This window comes from Lissotriton helveticus, chromosome 9 (assembly GCF_964261635.1).
Source record: "Lissotriton helveticus chromosome 9, aLisHel1.1, whole genome shotgun sequence".
In the NCBI taxonomy this organism is placed as follows: Eukaryota; Metazoa; Chordata; class Amphibia; order Caudata; family Salamandridae; genus Lissotriton; species Lissotriton helveticus.
This window is the reverse complement of record NC_136070.1, coordinates 1,259,147,919-1,259,163,358: the sequence shown is the minus strand read 5'-3', so window position 1 is coordinate 1,259,163,358 and position 15,440 is coordinate 1,259,147,919. Positions and strand designations below refer to the sequence as shown.

Genomic DNA, 15,440 nt, shown 5'->3' with positions numbered 1-15,440 from the left:
ATCTAGTATTTGTCACTAGACACTCTGTCCTCTACGATAAAATCCGACAGATCATATGCTCTCAGTGGCATTTACTAAACATCAATCAGCAAACCAAAGAGACTATACCAAAACCTATGTTTGCCTATCGTAAAAATAAAAATCTCAAGGACCTCATAGTAAGATCCCGCATGCCACAACAGAAACAACCAATACAACGCACCATTACAGACTTACAACCAGCTCAAGGTAACTTCAGATGTGGCACTTGTAAATCATGTCCCATGGCAATAGAGAACAGATCGTTTAGTCACAAAGGTACAACAATTGAAAATAAATACATCACGAACTGTAAAAGTAAAAATGTTGTATATATAGTACTGTGCCCATGCGACAAAGCTTATGTGGGAGAGACTTCACGATCTTTACATACAAGGCTCACTGAACATAGATCGGCAATACGCACTCAAAAAACAACGGCACCTCTAGTATGTCATTATTTAGAAAACCAACACTCACCAGACGACATGCGCTGGTACATACTAGAAAAAATCTCCCCAACAGCAGGGCTCTGCTGTAATAAAATAAGGCAAAAACGTGAGGTATATTATATATTTATATTTAACACTGTGAATGACGGCTTAAATTTAGAAATTCCCTGGGATCAGGCGATTCTATAGCTGCATAATATACCGTCCCCAATGAATATCTGATCGCATCTAAGATTATGCCCAGAAATCTGTTTCAAGTAAAAATCTTCACTTATATGGTTCCCTTTTCTATCTCTACTAAGCAACTTCTAGAGTCTGTTATCCCTTTTTACCTTTTTCCATCGTCAGGCATACACACCTGACCTCTATTTAAACAGGGCGTTTTGAGCTGCATGTCTTTTAAATCCGACTGCCTTGCTCACACACAGCCGATGCAAGAATACCGGGAGTTCCTCGCCACCAACTAACTACCCTCAGGTAAAAACGCTAACCTAGGAATGTTTATTTTTCGATTGCAAACTTATGCCGCATATCCTTAAGATGACATGCTGCTACAGACGTTATCTGTTTTTACCATCTAGCGAAACTTACTTCGTTCGCCCTATTCAGGCACAACATTAAATTACCGCTAGCATATATGCTTAAGCGAAAACCATGCTCAGAACCCTTACTATACTTTGACCTCTCAATTTGGTCAAACAATATTTAACTACCGCGCACATTACCAATGAGTTTCCGGATTTAAAAACAGAAATGCTTAAGCGATAACCCTTACTATACTTTGACCTCTCAATTTGGTCAAACAATATTTAATTACCGCGCACATTACCAATGAGTTTCCGGATTCAAAAACAGAAATGTTTAAGCGATAACCACGCTTGCTTCAATACTGAAATCCGAACCCACGTTAGACTTTGACCGCGCATCTCGGTCAAAATAACATTTAACTATCACGCATATCACCAACGAGGTTCCGGATATTTGTTCTCTAAAAAAAGGAAGCGGAAATTGTCGCTTGCTTCAATACTGAAATCCGAACCCACGTTAGACTTTGACCGCGCATCTCGGTCAAAATAACATTTAACTATCACGCATATCACCAACGAGGTTCCGGGTATTTGTCCTCTAAAAAAAGGAAGCGGAAATTGTCCTGATATTAGCAGAGCAAATACGTACCAGTCATTGAATTTAGTCTCATAATAGAATAAACATTACCATGTATATGGTTTATTGTTATAATTTACGCGACCTGACCCCTACTATTTCTGTGTTACAGTTACGGTTTCTGCAACAATCAGTACACCTATATCAGATCCGAACTCCTGGAAAACACGAGAATCATAAGTACAAGGTAATTTGTCACCCGCCCATATTTCGAGTCAAGCTACTTATTTAGGTACACATGCAAAGATTACTGAAATACCACTCTCTCTTATATATAAGCAACATACAAGAGCGTGGCAATGAATTCCTTATTGTACGTCTCTTACAAACATTCTTTCTCCTTCTTTGCTTCCAATAGTCTTGTTGCCAATACCGCTAAAACAATGGCCAGGCTCACTATGTTTGAAATATAACAGATCATCACTCTTAAGGTAATCTATATTATTTAGTTTACTTACGTGTTTTTTTCACAAATTATGAGCTATCGTTATTGATCACTGCTTCGCCAGTCAACAGCCCCCCCCTTCTCTTTATTTAGCTCATCCTCAGACTACCAAAGACGATATAGAATCACTGCTATGCTTCTTTGCCAACTACGTTTACGACATATGAAGACGTAAACATTCAGGTACAAATCAATTATATACACATTTGTTGTCTCTGTGTTCATTTAGTAAGTTGTAGGTATAGTACAAATCGATACCGTTATAGTCTCAAGAAATAGTACAACTACCCCCTTCTTCCATCATTCCTTTACATTTGTCTGACATATGAATCCATTTCATTGAAATACCATAAATGGACCTCTCCTTATGCCAGATAAATAAGTTGGTTGCACCTCCACGTATAAAGAGTCATGTATTATTTCACACTAAACTGTGACTGCCTAATCACTGACTCCCAATATCTAGGCAGTAGCGGTCTTTATGGTTGTAGTTCCATTTTTGTATCATCTCCTAATGGTGTTTAAATAGTACATAGATATATTTTTCACCTCTAGATATCCCGTATCTTTATACCTGAACAACTTTTCGATTCTGAGGCTGGTTTATTTTCACTGCTGCCATACATCCAGTCTGAGTCTACCTATTTGTCCTGATGTAAGTACACTTTATTCAATTACATCCAGCCTTAAGATTTTCCTTCAGCATTAGTGGTTTTACCGATCCTCCCACTATTTACCTTTGTAATAATATGAGAAGTCAACAACCATACAGAGTTTCAGTTAAATATCAGACTCCACACCTTGGTAGTCTATGCAGCGATTTCCACCCATAAAAAGTCATGTATCACTTCTCACTAAACTATTCCACTCTAATCATAGACTCTTAATGTCTAGGTAGTGATGGCCTCTATGGCTCTAGTTTAATAATTGTATTAATCCCCAATGGTATTCAAATATTATATCGATACATCTTCCACCTCTAGATATCCCGCATCCTTATAATTGAACAACTCCTCCATTCTGCAGCTGTTCTGAATTCACTGCAGTCATACATCCAGTCTGGGTCTATCAATTTGCCCTGCTGTAAGTATACTTTAATTAACTATATCCAGTTATATGATCATCCTATATTATTAGTGGCTCTATCGATTATTCCACCATTTACCCTAGTAACAACGTGAGAAGCCTACAATCATATAGATTTTCAGTTAAATAATAGACTGCACATCTTGATAGTCTAAGCAAGGATAGAGCTACTCAATGCCCACCTCACTTTGCGATGTCTTTGATTCAAGAGATGTCTCATCATTAGTGTACATAACATTTACTGTCACTGTTTTATATGTATACCTTGTGTGCTGTCTTCAAAGGTTCTAGGTTGTCTCACTGTACATACATATTCACTGTATATAGATTAGAATTACTGTATATAAATTAGTCAAATAAGTTCACGAAGAAATGTTTTGTTTCTCCTGTCCTCCTGTATATAAACCTGTATATAAATTTGTTATATAATAAGAGTGATGTATGTTCTCTTTCCATACCCTATAGAGCAATAGACGGTCACCTGAAGAAGGCCCAAGAGCCGAAACGCGCGTAGTGTTATCTACCGTATTGCCTTCAACTCAATTGCTGAATTCTTTTAGTTTTTTGATTATGTCTTCTATCGTCTGTGTTTATGTTTTTTAAATTTTTCATGAATTTAGTTAAATATGTAAATATACGAATGTTATGTATAATATCAATCACTTTAACACTGTAGTGTCCTTCATAAATTGCTAATGTGACAAAAAAAGAGAAATATACAAAAAATCAACAAAAAGATATATAAACATTTTTCGTATGTAAAACACAAATCATTAATAAAATTTAATATCAGATAAAAAAAATTTTTTGAATGGTCTTTCTACAGTTGGACGATATATGTTAATATACCTAAATATTCGAATATTAAAATCTAAAAAAGAATCTGTACTACTTGGCTATAGACCTTTTTCAAATGTCTTGGAAACCTGCCGTACATCATGTAGTTCAGTCCTAGATATAGTCAGTTCTTGAAATGGAAAAATAGAAGTGCAGGTACTCTGCAGTAGAGTACCTGCTTATTTCTGAGAAGTGCCGGCACTCTCCAATTAAAGTATCACTTCTCTCTTGAGTAGGGCCAGTACTCTCCCTCACAAAATAAAAAGTGCTGGTACTCAGTACAGGGCAGTACCGACCCATTTAAAGCACTGGGTTAGTACTAGAGAGCACAGGCTCCTATTCTGTGAAAGAACAACAGAATGTATATTCCCCTGTGCTTTCACCTAAGACCGCTCCTCCCAACAATGGTGCGGGGGTATCTATCAAAGACAAAATAGCAGTGCAACTTTCCCTTTGTGAACAATAGCTCCACCTACTTCCACCCTACCTGTCTACTACACCCATAACCCCTAATGCCCCTTCCCACTCTACATTAGTCACCCCAAGAACTCAACCGAACCCAGGAACAGTGAACAGTAGTGAAAAGGTTACCTAGTAGCGGAAAAGACCCACACTAAACCAATATTCAGAGCCTAGGTCAGAGCCTAAATCAGTAACCCCATGTCTTGTGTCTCCTGTGGTCCCCCTGTCTCCCAGCCCTGCAATGAAGCGTTTGCCCTCCGCCCCTGGCCCAATAAAACTTCCGTAGGCCACCTACATACAACCCTTATGCAATAGCCTGGTGAATTTACACTTTCCTGACTGGAATCCATTGTTTGTTTGATATTCGAATCATCATCATTTTAAAGTGTCAAATCTTCTCAGATCCTCCAAGTTACCATTCCGCAGAATAAACAAATCATCTAAATAATGCAACGAAAGGGCAACCATAGCTAGTATCCATGGTAACTGATGCCATTGGACACCTGTTCCTCCCAACAGCATGTGCACAGCTTTGCATAGCTAGGGGCAAAGCAGGTGCCTACTGCGGTACCCCTTATTACTTATAGATATCATTATCAAATAAAAGTATATTTTCAATCAAACATGCATTAATCATATTAACATATTAACCGAACTTACTGGGCCTCGTGAACTCCTATGACCGGTTCTTTCTGACTAGATATCGGCTTGACCTTTTGTATCTACTTCTCACATATCCAAGGAGGTCAAATAGAGGACAATTCTTTTTGCCCTGTGGCTGCGATGGTTCATCTCCGCAGGAAATGGTTCATTTTACAATGTTTTGCCCATTTTATGACACCCCTAAAAAATCTTTTTTTAATCCCCATTCTGAAACAGGCAAATTTTAACCAAGTCCGGCCTGCTTATATATTCCTCCAGAAGTTGACGGGCAATGTCGTATTCCATTTATTAGGTTTTATAAAATCCGCCATTAGGCTCAGGGCGAGCTGCGACTAATTGGCTGTTTTTTTTTATAACCACCCCTGGTTTCATGTATTTGGTTAGCTAATAGCTTGTACATTCATTTAAGGGTTTTATTGCACTATATATATTATTTTAATCTAGTACTCTTAACAGATGTTTACAGATGTGATTTGTAGTTTTATGTATTCTGGACTTATGCTGTCCATGAACATTTAAGAATGAATTGCCATCTTGTCCACATTTGGTCTGCTTTGTGATTGTATATATTGTATTATACCAATTTTTATGACGCAGTATATATTGTGTTTTATGGTTTTATCAACATGAAACCAAATAAAGATATTTTGAATTTGAATATTAACATTCATCCGAGTGGGCTCGTTAAAGCTTATCGGTCTTACATGCAGAAAATGCTCACAAGCCTGTATATCATTACTTTTTTTCTTTAAGAGTGCTGTTGAAATTCAATTCCTGACACCACAAAGTGGTAGTTTCTCTGACTTTACTTTAAACTTCGTGAATGCCTTGCTTTACTTGCACATTTGATGGCCATTGGCACTTTGATGATGAATGCAGATGAAACAGGTCTTTGTTCTAGGGAATCATCAGCGGTGCTGAACCTCTGTTTGGTAGTCACTGGCCTGCTCATATCCCTGCTACTATCTCCAAAAATGTTTTATCAACCCTCATCTTACCTTGTGCCCACATGTCAACAGGATCGCTGGTGTATGTTACTTCCTCTTGAATAGCTTAAGGAAAATGATTCCTTGCCTATGAGATGAAGTGAGAAGGTTGGTGATTCAGTCCGCAATCTCATCCAGTTTAAATTGTAGGAATAAAGTCTTGCTTGGTTGACCGAAACACATCGATCACCTTCAGATTGTTCAGAATGCAGCTGCCTCATCTCTTACTTAATTTGCATCTGCACTCTTCTGCTACATTATGGTGGAGACAGTCTCCTACAATGTCTTGAATACTCTATCAGTTTGGGCCTTGTACCTAAATCCTTTACAAAGGCAGGTATTGTACCCCTCCTGAAGAAAGTGGGGTCAGACCCCTCAGATATGAAGAACTTTCGCCCAGTGTCCCATCTCCCGTCTTTAGCCAAGATCTTGGAAGCCTACGTGGCTCGCCATCTCTGCGATTTCTAAGAGAAGTCAGAGTTTCTGGACCAGTGTCAGGCAGGGTTTCGAGCAACACATTCCACTGAAGCACTGGTGACATCAGTGCTGGATGAACTGCGAAGAGAAGTGGATAAGGGGAACACACGGGCGTTGGTGCTGCTTGACCTGCCAGATGCCTCTGACACGGTGGACCATGATTTGTTGGCTGACCGTGTCTGTGCCACGGGGTTACGGGGCGAAGCATTGAACAGGATGACAGTTCCTGAAGGATAGATCCCAATCGGTGCATCTCGCCCCTTATTCCTCAAAGGAGGTTAAGGTGAGCTGTGGAGTGCCCCAGGGGTCCTCTCTCTCCCCCTACGTCCTCAACATCTACATCTAGCCTTTGGTCAGATCCCTTAAGATGATGGAAGTAAACATATTCAACTACGAGGATGATATGCAACTGTTATTAGCGATCAACAACAGCGATGCAGCTAGATTGCACTTCCAAAAGAACCATGCATTTCATCAGTGGATGGATGAACGATAACCAACTGAAACTTAACCCAGACAAAACTGAGATCGTCCTCACTAAGAGTAGAACAGTATGTTGGAATCCGGGAGGTGGCCTCTTGAGATGGGATCCCCTCCAACTCCGAAAAGGGAAGTAAAAAGCCTGGGTGTGATCACCGACGAGGATCTATCATGTAAACAGCAGTTCAGTGCAGTGACCTCGGCTTGTTTCCTGCAACTGCGGTGGATAAAAAAGATTAAGACATTCCCGATGAGAGAGGCCTTGCTCCAAGTTATCTTGGCACTGGTTATGCCAGATTGGATTATGCTAACTCTCTCTATCTGGATTGCCCGAAATCCCTCCTGCGCAAGCTTCGGTTAATTCAAAACCAGGCTGCCGGGCTGATAGTTCAGCTTCCAAGAGGGGGTTCAATCATGCGGGTGACTGGGGACCTCCGCTTGTTACCGGTGGCACAGAGATGCAGATTTAGGGCACGCTGCAGGGTGTTCAAGGCGCTGCATTTGAGATGCCCGGGCTTTGTGATAGCTCGTATTGTAAAATAATGTTCGACGACCGATGACCGTGCGATCAAGTTACCTTCACTACTTGGTCACCCCCACCTAAAAGAAACTCAGGATTGGAGGACGTAGGTTCCCTATGGCAGCTCCTTGCATCTGGAACACACTTCCATTGGAAATGAGGCAGGCATCCGTCCACACCAAATTTAGGCAACTTCTAAAGACGTGGTTGTTTACACAAGCTTATAAATAGTAGGGAACCCTCGTCTTTTTCATTACTTAGCGCCAAGCGACCTACCTGGTGATCGTGTGCTCTACAAATAGCCAATAACATATCATTACGGTTTCACCTACCAGTGGATAAAGGGATTTTGTTTTAAGGCACTGCAGGCTGACTGACTCGTCCCCGCAGGGGACCCTCATAAGAGGGCGGTCCCCTTAGTGCCACAAGATGGCACACGGAGCAGCCCAGTGTTCTAAGACTCTTTTAGGGTTCCACTCGTCACTTCCGGCCGGGGTGGGGGCCGTTTATCCTACGGGTGGTTGGAAACCTGTCCAACTGGGGGTCGCTTGAACGCTCCGCCCCTCGTAGGGGGGGTGTGAGTAAGAGGGTGGACCAATGGTTCACCGGAAGTGGGAGTGGCTATCCCCTCAGCACAACCGCTAAGCACCGATTGGCTAAGGCCATGATGCAAGTTTGGCCTATCAGGTGTTAGGCCGCGAGGGGCGGCTTGCCTTTGGATCGCCTGTAAGATAACCCACCATGTTGGCATAGTTGTATGCTAATAAACCTGCAGCAATTTTCTCCAACCAATAAGTTGTCTTGTCTGCTTATTTATGCTACCTGTATGTTGCTGCGGGAGGGCTGGTGAGTGGGGCCGATATTGGCACTATATTCATGGGGCACAAGGCACTTGTGACACCGGGCCTGGGCATCTCAGCTCGTTGCTGCAGCCCTATGCGCCCTCTCACATGCTTTGTTCCTCTTCTCACGCACTCTTGGTTGTTAAATTGCACTAGAGAAGGGAGGCGCTCCTACTTAGTTCTCGCTCCTCTTCCCGGAACACCAGATGAAAATAAGTCCGGCCATGTGAGTACATTAAAGCCAGACCTACTGGCATTGCCCCTGCTACTTTATTTCCATTTTGTTCTGTTTCCCGTCTAATATATACTCTCTTCTTTCAATTATAAAAAAAATTAAAACGTCAAGTGTGGATTTTTTACGGGTGTTTCATGCGGATGTTGTTTAAGATCTTTTGTTCATAATTTTGTGTTCCATTTCCTCCAGCTGCAGCCAAATAAAGTTGTTTTTTTTCTCTTTAACAACAGTAACCCTGAATGTAATTACTTGAGTGTAATGGCGCCTTGGTGGAACAATGCTGACTCCTCATTGGTTGAAATCACAACTACGGCTCATGGTAAACACGAGAACTGAAATGTGAATAATTCTGTGTGCCTTCTGCCAGTCTCTTCCAGGACAGCGCATCAGTTACCATAAATAGTTCCCCTAGTGTGACTGTTATCCCTGGTGTGGTGTTTGTGAATATATTTACATTTCTGGCTCGACAAACAGCCTGTGCTGTGCCACGTCTGTCTGTCTGTCTGGCAGCATCACCTCAGCTGCTGGTACCTGCACACATTTGCAAAGTGTTGACTCACGTGGCGTGTTTTGCATCTCCCGGGTGAATGTGTTACTTCTCTCCCTGGGCTGTCAGTCACCCACAGCCCCCCGTCTCTGCCCTGCACACGTCATGACTTGTGTGCTTTACCTCTGGACAAACTGGCATTTCTTGTTTCACTAATTGCAGCTTGTGCTGAAGCAGCCCATGCTCTGTGCACATACTGTGTTTAGCTGTAAATAAAGGTTTGACGACAGGTGACAAAAATCTGATCATAATGTGTGCTCACTGTGTGCCTGATACAGCCCCCCGCCCACCTTGTACATTTCTCAATGTACAATGGAGCGGATTGCTTTTGTCAGACGAAGTTCTCAACTTTATTATGATGACTTTATCATTTTTGTTTTGTTTTCTTTTATCTGTGCTATGAGATGTATGCTTGATTTTGAAGGGTTTTTCCTCAAATAAAATTAAAGACTTTTGACCCAATCACGATGCATAACAACAGTCACCTGGGTCCGCCATATCTTGTAACCCCTCTCTCCTCAATGCCCCCTCCCTACCACAGCCCCCCTCCCACTCCCACACACAAGTACACGTCTGGAAGAGATGAGGGATTTTTGGTTCTGGGGCTCAAACTATAGAAGTGTCTCTGCACCCATGCTAGATGCAAACATTACTTCTGATCACGTAGGAATATGGTAAAATAATGTCTTTTTTTTATTGAATGGATCACCTTTGAGAGGAGAAATGGTCTCGGTGAGCGCCTAGATACAGTTGTCTATGATGTTCTATGCGCAGTATAAATAAAAGAACCATATGGTGTTCCAAAACTCCGCCAGCGGTGCGGAGTTTACCGCCCACCCCTCTTTCTAAACTGTGTCGCCACTTTGAGGTAGTGTTGGCTGACCCCTCTCGTTGGAGATGTATTTTTCCTTTGATTAATAAACCTGATTTTTGGAAATTTCTGCTTCAGAGATTACTTCAAGTTGGTGATGAGCAGGCTTGCTCCTGAGGAGGAAAGCCAGGAAACTCTGATGCACGTGATTTATTCCACTTTGTGCCTCCATTTTCATCTTTCCTCACCACAGAACAGCTGTTGAATAACTGGATCACTGGAACATCTGGGTAAGCAGACCCCAGCCTTCAGTGCTGCTCCACCCCGCTCCACCCGCGGGATCTGCAGATTTTTTGGATCAACTCTCGATTGCCTGACGCAAACCGCGGTGCCTGGTGTGTGGGCCTTGGAGGCACGTCACCCCGTACCAGTGCAATACACCACAACAGTTACACCGGCGTCAGGATCTCATCGACTGCCATCTTGGAAGTCACCCCTAAAGGCAGAGCCCTTGCGTTACAAAGCAGAGTTCAGTACTATCCTATCACCAATTTCCTGAATCACTTGAACACGTTAAACATGAATAAAATAAAGGTGACATTCAGAACTGATCAGTTTTACTCTTCTGTCCTCATATACCTACCTGAGGTCCACAGAATCTTATACCTACATTTGGGGGTCCTTTGTACCAATGGCTGGAGTTATGAAAGAAAAACAAATTAGACACCTTTACAAGAAAGGTGTTTGTGCACCAAGTTGCCTATTAGTTTGTTGAATGTCAATAGGGAGGAGGAAGACATTGGTGAATATGAACAGCCATGAAACCATTGGACAGAGACCTTAGCATTGATATAAATAAAGTGGTGGCTCTTCACTGGTTCCTAGGAAGAGTCAACTGTTGCTAACTGAGAAACTAACTTAGGTTGTTAAGATTGAGGATCGTTAAAAAACCGCTTTGCAAGGGTTGAAGCAACTATAGCTTAACTCCAATTCACTGGAACAAGTGCAAAGAGCGAGTGCTCAAACAGAGGTTAGTGTGGTAGCTAGAGGTATAGCGCCTACAAATTCATATGCATGTGTGTACTTTGGCGTGACATAAATTGTCATTTAGCCTCCAGCAAATATTGTTTGATTTTTGGACAAGGTCGTATGATGGAATAATGCACTCCATTGCAAGGCATTACCTTTACCACGCATTTTCTAACAACAAATATTCCTTTACCGTGCATGCTTTTACAACGAATTTCACTGGAAAAGCATGAATGTTAAAGGCATATGCATGGTGAAGGTTTTCCCTGATCCCTGGCCTGAGCCCTAAAATTGGTCCCCGTCATGATCCCCCCACCCCCGCCGGCCCACAGTCCTTTTTACAAATACTCAAGCCCTGGGACCTAAAATCAGACCCCAGTGCGACCTCCCCAGCCCTCAGCCCTTCTAAATAATAATCGTCCCCTGCCCTAAGCCCTAAAACAGGACCCCTGCACGACTTTCCCTTCCCCACCACCAGCCCTTTTTAAAAATACCCTTCCCCTGCCCTGAACACTTAACCCCTCCCCTGCTGGTGACGGAACCGCTCCGTCATCAGACACGGCCGCGCTGTGCTGATGACGGAGCGGTTCCGTCATGGCCCGCTCGGAGCCCCTGCGCGGCAGCGATTTCGCGCCTGCGCTGGGCGTTCTTAAGAGCGGGCGGCGCCGTGACGGAACCGCTCCGTCATAAGCACAGCGCAACCGCGACTCGTGACGGAGCGGTTCCGTCACGAGTACGCGAGCGCAGTGCGGCCCCCCCACCCCCTTAGCGCTGCGGCGGAATTGCCGCTGCAGCGAAGGGGTTAAACAGGACCCTGCACGCCCCCTCCGCCCTTGTTAAAAATACCCCTAAAACCGTACCCCCCCGCCCCAGGATGAATCCCCTTTACCTCACTCACAACGAAGTGGAAGGGTCTCTCCGTTTCATCTATAGACGCTGATAGCCTTAACCACGCCGGCAACTTTACCATGCACATGGCCTTACCGCACGTCGGTACCATTACCACGCATATGCCCTTGCCACCAGTAGCACGCATATACCCTTACCATGCACACCTTTACAACTTTAATTTGTTGCCAAGGCATGTGTGGTAAAGGCATATGTGTTGTTAATAAATGTGTGGTAAAGGCTATGCGTGGTAAAAGATCATGCGTTGTAACACATGCGTGGTAAAGGCATACACGTCAACAGCTTCGTTGTAGTGGCTATTTCCTATGGGACAAGCGTGACACAAATGTAGGAATGAAGGCCATTTTCCTCGTGTGTAAAAGCAGAGGTGCACATGTTGGTGTAGATATCAAATGTAAGCATTGAGCTTAAGTTAGGCAAGTAAATCTCGTGAATGAGCCTGATGAGTTTGTGTTGCAGATTTGCCAAATTGACTATTTAAGCAGGGATGGTCAATATTGTGATATTTTATTGGTCGCAAAACCTATACGGTATTATCTGATTCAGGTGCCGAGTATTCGTTAATCATCAATGACCTCTTTTCTAAGTATGGGCAGGTTCAAATTCTGTCTCCTGATATCACAATAGTGGGATATAGCAACAAGCCGACAAATGTTGTTAGCTAGATTTATACCACTTTGGAATTTAAAGGCATGAAACTATCTGGCAAGGTGTACATTGCAAGACAAGGACTGTCTGTTGGGATTGCCACAGCAACGAGATCTGTTGATGGGGATTAGGCCCTAATCACCCTACCCAAGTGCTTGGTTATGAGGTTAGCATGGTGGTGGAAGAGTGTCATTTGGATGAAACTGGTAAGTGGCAACAACTGTTTCTTAGTGTCTTTTGTTCGAATTACTTAGGAGTACTTAAAGGGGCTGCCAATCACACAATTTAAAAACAATTCTGCTGTGCCTAAAGACAACAAAATCATAAATGTACCTTTATCGGTGAAAGAGGATTTGAGCAGGGAGCTACAATGTTTATTTCGTGATTTTGTGATTGAAAAAATTGAATGGCAGTATAAGATTATGCATCGATCTGAGAAACTTGGATGATTGTGTTTGGGTGTATCGTCACCCGTTGCCCAAAATATCAGAAATGTTAGCTACGTTAAACAGCGCTAGGGTGTTTACAACTCTCGATCTATCTTTGGTGTATCACCACATCGAACGCCTTGAATCAAAAACATTAACATCCTTCAACACTCCTAAAGTTGCCTTCTGATATAGATATGTGCCATTTTTGGGGGGTTGAGCTTCAGCAGTTTTTCAGGGTGCTACCCGCCATTGATTCAAAAGAATGTTTAGCATTTTATACTTCCAGGACCAGAGCTTAATTTGAGCCGGTGGTTGCAGGTTCGACCAATCGGTACTAATATTTGAGGGCCAGAACTTATTGTTCCTCATCAGAGCAAGAGAGGGAAAAACACAGAAAAACAGTAACCAATGAAGAAGGCTTGGTTGAAAACAGCCTGAAAGAGTTCCGTCCAAACTCGATTACGCCAATAGCCTCTACCATGGATCACCTTTAACAACCAAGAAAAGATTACGGTTGATTCAGAACTCGGCTGCCAGACTACTCTTGCATATCAAACCGCGATACCACATCTCCCCTTCCTTGAAAGCCCTGCATTGGTTACCGGTTGCCAGAAGATCCACGTTCAAGCTGCTTTGTATCACCCACAAAGCGATACATGGAATGGGACCACTCTTCATCAGGAATAAAATCACCAAACACATTCATCATAGGAACCTCTGCTCTAGAGTGGCGCCACGCCTCATATTCCCAAGATACAAGGAAACAACCATGGGTGGCACATCCTTCTCTGTTCAAGCAGCCAAAATATGGAACTCTTTACCTTCCAACAAAAGGTCCACTGACAACCACCTTATCTGCAGAAAACTACTCAAGAATTGGCTCTTGCCCACATACGCACCATACACAAACAGAAATATACAGCATATCCCTCTTTATATAAGCTTTTATTTTGGACTATAGCTATGTACATATATGTGTGTATTGCTTTGTATAAACATGTCTAATAATTATGTTTAAAAAATAAATAAATACATTTTTAAATACAACAGCTGAAAACCAGAGTTTATTGAATGCATCTTTAATCTACTTATATTTACTTATTTTATGCATCTATATACCCTCCATGTACTTGGACGTATATATTTATTACTTTCCTGCCAAAAAATAAAAAAATAAAAAAACATATTCAATGCACTACCCTATTTCTCACCCTACGGGAAACATCCATTACAACGCAAGTATAACAACGCAGTGCTATTACAACGCAGGTAATACAACGCAGGTTCTTTTACAACACATGTTTTTACAACGCATGGTATTACAACGCAAGTGCTATTACAACGCATGCTTTTACATCGTAATTTATATGGTTAATTGTTACATATTATTTTGTGGGTTATTTAATAATAATATTAATATGTAATATTTTTTTTACATGTGATCAAAATTTTGATTTTAAATAATAATATTTTTATTATTTAATTATGTAATACTCAGTCATTTAAATATAATGAATATTAATAAGTATATAATAATTATTAATAATCAGGTATTTTTTGTAGCAATATTTTATTATTTATTTAAATTAAATAATATTTGAAAAAATAAGTTTTATTAATTTTATTATTTAATTATGTAATATGTAATACTCAGGGAATTTTGTATAATTTATTTAAATATAATAAGTATTAATACTCAGGTATTTTTTGTAGCAATTTTGTATAATTTATTTAAATATAATAAGTATTAATAATCATGTATTTGTAGCAATTTTTTATTATTTATTTTAAATAAATAATATTTATAAAAATAAGTATTAATACATTGGTAAATAATGTTTATAAAAATAAATATTAATACTCAGGTATTGTTTGTAGGAATTTTTTCTTATTTATTTAAATTAAATAATGTTTATAAAATAAAGTTGTAATACTTTGGTAAATAATGTTTATAAAAATAAATATTAATACTCTATAATAAATATTAATAAATATATAATAATTATTAATACTCAGGTATTTTTTGTAGCAATATTTTATTACTTATTTAAATTAAATAATGTTTGAAAAAATAAGTATGAATAATTTTATTATTTAATTATGTAATATGTAATACTCAGGGAATTTTGTATAATTTATTTAAATATAATAAGTATTAATACTCAGGTATTTTTTGTAGCAATTTTGTATAATTTATTTAAATATAATAATTATTAATAATCATGTCTTATTTGTAGCAATGTTTTATTATTTATTTTAAATAAATAATATTTATAAAAATAAGTATTAATACATTGTTAAATAATGTTAATAAAAATAAATATTAATACTCAGGTATTTTTTGTAGGAATTTTTTATTATTTATTTAAATTAAATAATGTTTATAAAATAAAGTTTT

General features: G+C 40.3%; 1 long non-coding RNA gene across 3 annotated transcripts; it reads left to right on the top strand.

Moving 5' to 3' along the window:
• The first annotated feature begins 1,709 nt into the window (after nucleotides 1-1,709).
• On the top strand, nucleotides 1,710-3,952 carry LOC144783475 (uncharacterized). 3 transcript variants are annotated; one of them, XR_013601455.1, is made up of 5 exons: nucleotides 1,710-1,821; nucleotides 1,993-2,065; nucleotides 2,173-2,262; nucleotides 2,635-2,734; nucleotides 3,063-3,952. It is a non-coding gene; the product is annotated as an uncharacterized LOC144783475 (long non-coding RNA). The 3 variants fall into 3 exon arrangements; XR_013601456.1 differs by having other exon boundaries at nucleotides 1,734-2,262; nucleotides 3,063-3,162; nucleotides 3,631-3,952; XR_013601454.1 differs by having other exon boundaries at nucleotides 1,734-2,262.
• The last annotated feature ends 11,488 nt before the right edge of the window (nucleotides 3,953-15,440 follow it).